Source organism: Gastrolobium bilobum, unplaced genomic scaffold (assembly GCF_033153095.1).
Source record: "Gastrolobium bilobum isolate Gb01-03AN ecotype WA unplaced genomic scaffold, APGP_CSIRO_Gbil_v1 utg4266, whole genome shotgun sequence".
Taxonomy (NCBI): Eukaryota; Viridiplantae; Streptophyta; class Magnoliopsida; order Fabales; family Fabaceae; genus Gastrolobium; species Gastrolobium bilobum.
Genome location: NW_026896613.1, coordinates 106,732 through 117,381, shown reverse-complemented (window position 1 = coordinate 117,381; position 10,650 = coordinate 106,732). Strand labels below are relative to the sequence as shown.

Sequence of the window (10,650 nt, the reverse complement as noted above, 5' to 3'; positions counted from 1 at the left end):
TTCAACTAACTACTTCATTATAATTCAACATTCATCACTTTACTTTATATTAATTACTGGTGTTGTGTGGTTTAAGGTATTATATACCTATAGTGGGAATGAAGTTGAAATTTCACATCTCATTAAAATCTTTCTTTACAAATAGTCACAAATAAGTTCACTTATTTAATGTATATATGAAAAGAGAAAGACGCAATTTTCAGATGACAAGGTTGAGATGTGCCTGTTATTAGATCAATTATATCACATGGAACTAATCGGTCCTTGAGTTATTATACAGGGGAAGGAAGGACCTGTTTACAAATTTTTTTGATAAATTTTTACAAATTACATTATCTTTTTCTGGGAGAACATAGTGAAATTAGTGTTCTCTTGGAAAAAGATAGTGTAATTTGTAAGAATTTGTAAATCTAACTTGCTACTATTATATATTCTTTTTGTCCTTCCAATTCTTCGTAATCCCTTCCCTTGTGTTTTCTTTAGTAGCATCTCTTCGTTAAGATTGTGGCTATGGCGTGTCCCATTGGTTCAAGTTTGATATGGACAAAATCTATATATGGGCAAAGAACAGTTAATTGATTGGAATATTTCTGGCTGGTGATATTCAAACATAAAAGCAAAACAATAGGAAGATAAGTTTAGGAAATTCTCTAAACTTAATTCAGTCACGTGTATCATGAGTCACCGGCTACGTGTTTTAATTCACCATTTTTTATTCACTAGTTCTCTCCAAATTCAACATCAATCTTTTAAAAAATCTCCCAATAAATCCTCAAACCTCAGAAGAAAAGAAAGTGAAAAAGCTACCAAATTGAATGTGAACTGCATATGCACGAAAGATTGTCGGTTGAATATTTGCTCCATATACTGAAATTCATCTTTGCACTCATTTTCAGCAGCTAATCCAAGGCAGCAACCTTGCTGCATTCTTTGATCTCTCCACTGATTTATATCAGCTTGAAGAAGTTCAAGTCCTGATTAAGATTGTAACTTGTTCGTCAGTGATCGCAGTAGACAAGATATGGTGGTCACGAGTAAGTTCATATAATCATAATATTACATTTTAATGCCAGCATTGTTTGTTAGCCTTGCCAATTTCTGTCACATTTAATTCTTTTTCTTTTTCCAAAGGCCTAGTTAGAGGCCTGTTTCTAAAGGAGACTTGTATGGCAGGAATGCGTTTTGCAGGAGTAACGTGGGCTTGTTATTCAAACAAAAGAAAAATGGCCTTCAAGGTAAAAATCGAATCTATCACTACCTACATCGAAGTTGGCGATCCGTGTTATACAGTTACTTGCACTCGTAAAGGCTACTTATTTTTCAGTCCATAAATGTTGCATTTATTAGTTTGCTTAACATGTAAATAAAGATAATTAAAAACAAATTATATGCAGTAAGAATTGGTTAATGTAAGTGTTGCCAGAAAAAGATGTGATTGCATATTTAGTATCATTAGTTACCATGTTATATCAATGTGTATATTATTAATATTATTTGTTATTAACAACAACAATCGAGACGGACCATCAAAATACGCAAACATTTTGTCAGACTTCAAAAAAAATAATACAAAAATAAAAGAAAATTCATAACATACATTTATGTCTATAAATTCTGTCTAATTAAAAAGAAGGGACATTTGAATATAGCTCAGTTTGGAGATTACGTAACCCAAACACATTGTATAAATTAAATTCAGGATACTGAATTAGATTCAGAATTAATATATGAAAGAGCACTCTTACTCTTATGCTTCCGGAATATATAGTACGCTTATTTGTGCAACTTCAATCACAATATGCTACACTAGGACAAGTAGAATAGCATAAAGATCTTTCAAAAAATGAGGTGAAATCATTATGGAACAATACTAAACATAAAACTCACATACTATTCACGAATAATCGAAAAAGATGTGAACGAAGAACTGTTGGTGTTACATAATTTAGCGTTTTAATCTAGTTAAGGGCGTTTGTCTTCTTCTGTTGCGGATGATAACTCATTTTCCTGCAGAGACATAAATCCATGGTCCCACCATTTTTTTTTTCAAAAAAGCAAACCAAACAAAATGGCACAAATTTCGATCTATCAGCAGGAATGAAAATTTCTTTTTCTGCAACAGTAGATAATGTTTTCCCTTTAATCTACAAGGGCATTCAAAATGCTTAATGGTATTAACACAACGGTTAGTCAAAGAAAAAAACTAAGGCTCTGTCAAGTTTAAATTTACCACTATCTCATCCATCCAGAAGTTATTCACGCATAATTTACCCTCTTTTAAAACGACCAATTTCATATGCCTTTTTTTTTTTCATTGTTCAAATTGTTTCAAATCATGTATTCAGTTCCAAACATTTTCATGTACAAATTTCAAACAATACATGGCGCTGTCACACACGAAACATTGAACAACTAGAGTTAAAATTTTGTTCCCACTTTTAACTTTCCGGCCAGCAAATCTTAAATCATCGTCAGTTTCACAAGCGCCTGGGCTGATGGTGGGTACCAGCATGGAACCCTTCTGTACATGCAGTGTTCCTAAACATCATCTGCAATAAAAGATAATCTGGTGATCAGAACTACAATTTCATATAATGGAGGCTTTGATTTTCCAAAAGGGAAAATATTTACTGGCATCATCATATACTTACAGCAAGGGATTCTAAATCTGATCTGAGATTTTTCTGTAGATTGTCAGATACCACAGTACCCTGTATGATCAAGATTCAGCCTGATGCAGGAACTATAGGATAAGTTTGAAATTGAAAGATAGTATACATTTTTGTTTTACCTCTGAAGTTTTTTGCAAATATATTTTCAACGAATTGCCCAACATCTAAAAAGGAGTCTGTCGAATGAGCATTTTTGGCTGGAGTCCCCTTTGTATTTTTCCCAACAACTGATGGCTGGACAACTTTAGCTGCATCAGAAACATTTGATTTTTACTTCATTACATATTTAATCACTAGGATCTTTAAGCCACAAACAGGGTTTCTGCTACCCTCACAACACTGATAAACACACGTCCTGAACTTATGTAATCGCGTGAAAAATATAATCCTGCACAACGTAATGCTGAACATTGTAGCAGTCACTAGTCGCTAATATACAAATCTTACATAATGCCACAGCAGGTTGTATACAATAACTTCACCCAAAGTAAAAGCGAACACATTTTTTCTTTGCATGAAATTAATAACCAATACACTAGATAAATTTGCAAATTGCTGCCTCAGAAGTACGGACCATGGGGTAAATGGTAGGTCCTCCTACCCCTCTAGTTTCACGTAGTATCAAATTCAATTTTAATGTATTCCTCCTGTAATGATTTTTTTATTGATAAGAAAATATTCAGTGAAATAAAAGAATAAAGGACAAAAAACTAAAGGGGAGATTAGAAACTTTTTAATCCACAAAAATTAAAAACAGAAAATAAGAAAAATAAAATCGAAGACTATGTCATCAACTTTACAAGTGTAATCAGTTCATTTCTTTATGAAAATTGAGAAATAATAATAATTTTACCATCAGCAGATGTCTTTCTCTTCTAGTTTGCAACAAATCAGGAAGAAATCGCATCAATTAACAGATTGAATAGTGCCGATAATAGAATTTTTACCTGAAACTGTCTTGAACCTACTATCCACAGGAACACAGTTTCCTTCCTTAGGAACTTGTGAAGAAGATTGGTTTTCGGGTTGATCAGGAAAAATTATTGAACCAGATGGAACTAGTGCAGCTAGATCAGGGGGTTGATCTTTCCCCACTGTAGGATTGGCCTGCAGGGGATAAAGCAGACATATGATGACAATCAATGAATAATAGGTAACTCAATTAAAAAAAAAAACTACAAGAGGTACCTTAAATTTACTCACCTCCAAATCAACACATGAGGGATCTCTTCCTAGTGATTTAAGAAATTTGTCAAGATCACGGGCATCTAGAGCTGCAATTGTGAAGGATCGGACTCTAATTAATTTATTGAACTGTGTAGTGCATCAAAGCACAAAGGATCTGGCAAGGACCCAAAACCTTACATCTTACATTAACTTAGATGAGCTAAAATATATCATTTGGATACAAAAAAACACTGTAGAATTTTATCAACTATAAAGGAGGTAGTAAAAAATGTGAAACTAGTTTATTTTTTCTTTTCATAGAAGAATACTAGTGGATGGAAGAAGCAGCATTCCTGTGTCTTGAACCCTTGATCCAATAATAGTGAAACATCTCTTCAGAAAGGGAAAGATATGAAATATAAGAAAAATACGTTAATTCCTTAGCAAAATATTTGCTAAGTGGGTTGAAACAACGTATGTGAACAGTCTGATAAGCAAAAACATAAACACCTCTAACTAAAGACAATCCTTCAACAAGCCAGATCACTATCAAAGCAAGTTTGGCTAAGATCATGACATTTTTAATCATTTAACACATCCAGTTCATCATTCAAAAGATGATCATTTTAAATCTGATGGTAGAAAAGCAGCAATGACTTTAAACTCAGAACAATTAGAATTTTCTTAAATAAAAGAATAACTTGATAATAAAATTAATAGTAGCTAGAAAAGTATGATTTAAGAAGAAAAAGGAAAAGCTACAAGAAAACAGGTAGTGATGGATTTCAAACCAAACCATCTTAATATTGAAAGAGGAGTGGGCAGAGGAAAGAGAACAGCTTGAGTACTGGCAAAGTGGCAAGCCAATTGTAATCACTCAATTTTGTCCACACATAATAAAATAAAATAAATAAAATGTGAAACTTCTATTTTGGAGTATATTATTATCATTATTATTATTATTATTATTATTATTTTGTATATAAAAAAAGGAAAATAGAAAAAAAGTAAAAAGAAAGTAAGTAAAAAAGAAGGGAGATATGGATAAAAAAGGAGTTCAGATTTTATCATAATAATAATGATAATAAAATAAGTTTCTTAATGAAAAGGAAAGTTTGATGGCGGTTCTCAACCGCCATGCACCCATCATCATTTAAGATGACAATTTATCCCACTTGCTCATCATGTCAAGCTGCATTACGTTGGAGAAAAGCAAACACAGGAGGCTACAGAAAAATCAGAGATTTGGGCGGTGGAAGAGCAAGGGACTTGCAGGGGCTGTTTTAAATTTTTTTTTTTTCTTAAGAGTATAAATTGTAAATTTAGTGCGTCATCAGCCAGGACAAAAGAGAGGGCGCTGCAAGCAAAAAGATAAGGGAGAGAAGAAACCTATTCACCTAGGTACATCAAATCAAATACACATTTGATCTTCAGCTTTGATCTTGAAGTCTCACCATAACCCTAATTGCCAACCCATAACCCCTCATTTATTAACCCTGAAACCGCTATCTCTCACTGACAACCAAAGACCCATCCCTTGTCAGTCAAATCGATTATCTTCAGATAACTCCCCGTTAACGTGTTCAGGAAGAAATGAAAAGGACCGAAGCAAGAATAGCTTTTGCTCTATAAATACCAGAGGTTCGGTCGCACCGCGAGGAGGACTTTTTTTTTTATCTGAATAGGGAGAAAAAAAAAGATGAACAGAATATACCAATTCTATTTTCATCTTCATCACAAAAAAATCCAAGACTAAGCTAATATCCCTAACCATGTCGATCAAATCCATGAGATTCTGCTGAACCTTTTCCATCATTTGCCATTTCTTATCACTTGCATCTACCCACCATCTCCATGCATCAGCACCATTTGCTAACCATGTTGACTGAGGCAACCTCCAAGAGTCGCATATTTCGATCCAGATGTGTTGTGCCTATCATCCATCTATGTTGTTGATGAAATCTTCTTTTTAGTGACTCTGTTGTTAAAATCTCAAAGATTATGGTGGTGGGTTAATAGTTTTAGAGGAGTATCGTGTTTAGTTCTCTCCATCGTGGATTCTAAATTCAAGGTCAGTGTTGAATATTTTGGTTAAAAGAAGTTACATGCATTAGTCATTAAATATGTGTACACGTTGCTAAAGAACATGTATACACGTTCATTTTATAGGTTTCCTTTTGTGTCTTTGTATTTGTTATTTATTATAATGTTAAATGGTGTGATAAGGGCATGAATATTAGAAACAAATGGGGAGAACAACAAAAAGATGATTCAGGAACCACATACTGAAGTTATAAGATATGTATGAAGTGAATAGTTTAATATAAAAAAGCAAATCTCAGCTTTGTTGATCTAGGCACGTACACTATCACGATGCAATGTTGCCATGTTGCATGTTTTAATATCTTAATATTGCATTGTTTCTTTGTATCTTCTAATTCATGTTAAAATAGATTATTTTATTGGGTCATTAAACATAAGCTCCATGTCCCTGCGCATTCACGATTCAGTGTTCCCTTTTCTTTTAATTCTTCTCAATATAATAATGAAGGTAACATAATACTTTTTTCGTTTATTTTATTATAACAAGAAAAGGAAATATTTTAATATTATAGTTTAGTAAACGTTAGTTTTTTATGGTTTGCACTTTTAGGAAATGATGTTGCAATTCCTCAAGTAATATTTCTTTACATTATACTAACGATGACCCCAAAACCCATTTAGATTTTATCAACATTTTTAAATAAAAATCATCATATTAAAATTACAGGGGTAATTTAACCGTGACGGTTTATTAACTCCATAATTTTTGTTTTGGTTCATTTTAGCCGTGACGGCTTGGTGGTTCAAAATCTATTATAAAAAATTTTATAATGAAATTTATAACGCTAAGATTATTATCAAAGGGATAATTTAACCGTGACGGTTTGTTAATCCCGCGTATTTTATTTTGACTCATTTTAGCCGTGACGGCTTGGTGATTCAAAATTCATTCAAATTTATCTCAAAATTCACAATAATGAAAATAGTAACATGAAATTTAATTTATTAAAAAAGGGATTAGCTGAGTTGAGACAGCTTGTTAATCCTACAATTATCGTTTCGGATTATTTTAGCTGCGACAGCTTGATAATTCGAAAACTTCAAATCTAAAACCTTCAAATTATTTCTTTAAAACTACTTTCAAAATTAAAATCAATCAACACACAAATATTTTCTACAGAACGACGTAGCTTTGAGTTCCCTATTGTACTGAGGGATACGTCGGAGCGGGACCATCCCGTCAAGCACAAAAATAAAATTTCAAAATTAGTTTTCTTTTCCAACAAGCATTCTTATTATTTTTTTTTGGGTGAAATAAATATTTAAAATATTATCAATAATTTGCACAATTAATATAAGGTAACCGTTTTTTAAACGGACGATGTAGGGTGCTAATACCTTCCCTACTCGTAATCGACTCCCGAACCCATTTTTGTTTTCAAAGGACCAGTTGTCTTTAAAACAGGTTTTTCCAATGTTTTCCTAAATAAACCTTGGTGGCGACTCCATTGTTTTAACCATTCATAATTTCTTTCGCCGTCACGTCGCGATACGGTTGCGACACCAATAAATTTATTTCTCCATGAGAGATTCCAACTGTTGTTTAAGAAATAGGTTTTCTAAAATTGTTACGATTCTCTGTCGTTCACCCATATTTATTCATTTTATTTTCCTGTAATTATTTTATACAAATTTTAAAAATACCTCCAAATACAGATTTAAAATTATTTTCTGAAATAATAAAATATGTTGTGTAGGGAAGATACACGCACAGTTGCACAAGAAATGCACAATTGTCATGTGACAAGTGAATTCTGCACACCTCTTGCAACTACTGTGATCATTTATTTCAAACCAAACCACCTTAATATTGAAACAGGGAAATGCCTTTAGTAAATAAGGCCAAAGAATAGTATTGCAATTAATTTGTGTGTCTTGGCAAGCATTACCGAGAAAAAAAGATTAGATATCTCATAAGTAAGCAAACAGAATAAAACATAAGCATACCGTGCTGATTCATTCACGAGTGCAAACGGGGTGACGCAACCCACGGGTACCTTGTGAGATAATGAAAAAACAAGGTCATCAGATAAGACAATAATTTCAACCACATCATTTGCACAAGGTTAATTCTCTTCTCAATTTATGTAATTATTAATTTCTTGCTTAACATAATAGGAGTAATCATTATATAATTGAAACTAAAAAGAACATTTTACATTGACTGATAATAAGGTTTTATATCTATATATTATTCATTCTAATGAAATCTTAAATTAAGAAAAAGCCTCTATAACAAAGATTGGATAAATACTTTGACTAGATTAATTGAATTTACCAATTTTCACCACCAACTCAATCAGTGAATGCCTCTAAGAATTAGTTTTCTTATACATTATATAATGAATTCAATATAAAACGCAACTGACACAATTTTACAATTTATATGATGAAAAAAATAATAATAAATATCTTTAATGCAAGGACTGAGTTTGTTAAGAAGCCAAGACAAATCATCAGAATCGGACCACGAGCCTTTAAGTTTTTTAGTAACTTTTCAGCTTCTTAAACAAGTGTGTGTGTGAGAGAGATGAAGGTTTAAACAACAAAATGATAGAACAAAGGCATAGACAAACCTGAAGTATTTCACCTAAATATTCAGGTGACATTCTCACACCACCTTTTCCCAAACCAAGCCGCCAAGATAAAACTGCTCAAGAAATCTCATTAATATCCATTTAAGTAAGGCAATACAAGCAAAGTGAACAAATTCCTCAGGTTTTACAAAATTATGCATACCTTTGAGATCTACTTTGGTATCAGCTAAAGCAAAAACAATATAAAACCTGTTTCTCTTGTCCTGTTTAAAAAGTATAGTAATCAGGGCATCTACAAAAACATATAGAGTTTCTTTTTCTCTTAAATTATAAATATAAGATACCTTTAAAAAATAAATTTTTACTCAGGCCACCAACATATTTTGCCTGAAGGAAAATGAATACTGAATCAGAAAAAATAAAAATAATGAACAGTATATACAAGATACATCATATATTATTTATAAGACTTTTTACCTGAGCCTCAACAGTCAAATTAACCGGATGCTCATGCTGGGAAAATTCAATCCCAAGCTCCTGAAAAGCAAGAAAAAGAAATATCGCAACAATTACTGAATCTGAAGTGTATAATTTGTACGCACGAAACATTGTTTATGTCTGATGCATTCAATAATCAGGGCACTGAACAAAAAAGAAAAGACTGATTTGATCAAGAGAACCTGTAACCGCGAAAGAAGTTATTACCTGGAGAGACCCATGAACGGTAAAATGGCAGTGATGGAAGCGTTTCCAATTGCTAAACAGAATAAGTGCACCCTCTGAAACCGGAAAGCACCGGCGAGATCAAACCTCTTTAAAATATGGGAATTGTTTTTCTGATCTCCCGTAAGATAAAATCTCTCACCTAAGATGGGACTTATTTATTATATTTTAGGAAATGTATATGGAGATAAGTTATTTATATTTATTTTTAAAATGACGTCGTTTTAGTATTAAAATTTTAAAAATTTATAAATATAAAGATTATTATAATTTAAAAAAAAAGTAAAATTACAAAAATATTAAGATTTCCGTCCCAAAACAACGTCGTATTGAACTTAACACAGATAATTTATATGTAGTCAATGTAGAAAAAGAGAACCTATATTTTATCCTTCTCTTATATTTTTTTTTCTCTCTCTTCTACATGTGTGTAAATTTTTTTTTTATCTTATACTATATAAGAAAATAATTCCCCTTAAATTATTTGGTCTGTCTTAGTCTTATATAAGTCAGATTATGAGTTTGGATTAGCCTATATTTAAATAAAGAAAACCCTTAACCTAGACGTATTAATTTATTTAAATTTATAAGATATTTAATAATTAAAATAATACTAATTTATTATTTAAAATTATTAAAATAATAATTTATTTATTTTATTTAAAATAAATAATCTTATAGGTCTAATATAAAAAAAAAATTATAACCTGCCTTTTAAATAGATTTTTTGATACCCGAAAAAATAATATGGCTCTCCCGTCCTGTTATCCTTAGCTTGTAGAGCACTGACACACAATTTTTTTTTTAGAATGCGCGTCAGACACCGATATGCTTCTACATGTTTCGACATGTGATTAACGTTCCGACATATTTCGACATGCGGATAACATTTCAACACACTTTTTTGACACGCGGTCAACACTCCGACATACATCTGACATTTTTTATTTTATTTTACTTTATGAACTAAACATAAAAAATAATTTATAAATTAATTTTTTTCTATTATGAAATTAAACATGCAAAATTAAAAAGGTACAAAAAATTATTTTAGTTTTATAATGTTATGGATAGGGGTGTTCTTCAACCCTTCCAAATCGATTCAAACCGCGATGACCGAACCGAAAAATCGATAACCGAATAAGCTGAAAACCGAAAAACCTAAAATCGAAAAAAAATCGCAAATTTTAATTGGATTGGATTGATTAATGAAAACTTATCCAATGAAAACTGATCCAATCCAAACCGATCCAATATATTAATTTTTCTGTACCTACTTGGGTTTTTTCTCAATCATAGCCCAAAAATTTCTAAACCGAAGATCTAGTAACCCATCAACTAAACCCAAGAAAAAACCTAGTTACATCTCATCAATAAAATTTTATCTGTGTAGAGCTTCATATCTTATTGCTAAAAAAAAACTATATTATCAATTATTGTTGCTTTTG

General features: G+C 31.7%; 1 pseudogene; it reads right to left on the bottom strand.

The window, feature by feature from the left end:
* Nucleotides 1-2,451: 2,451 nt before the first annotated feature.
* LOC133300951 (uncharacterized) lies at nucleotides 2,452-9,198 on the bottom strand (annotated as a pseudogene).
* Between the last annotated feature and the right edge of the window lie 1,452 nt (nucleotides 9,199-10,650).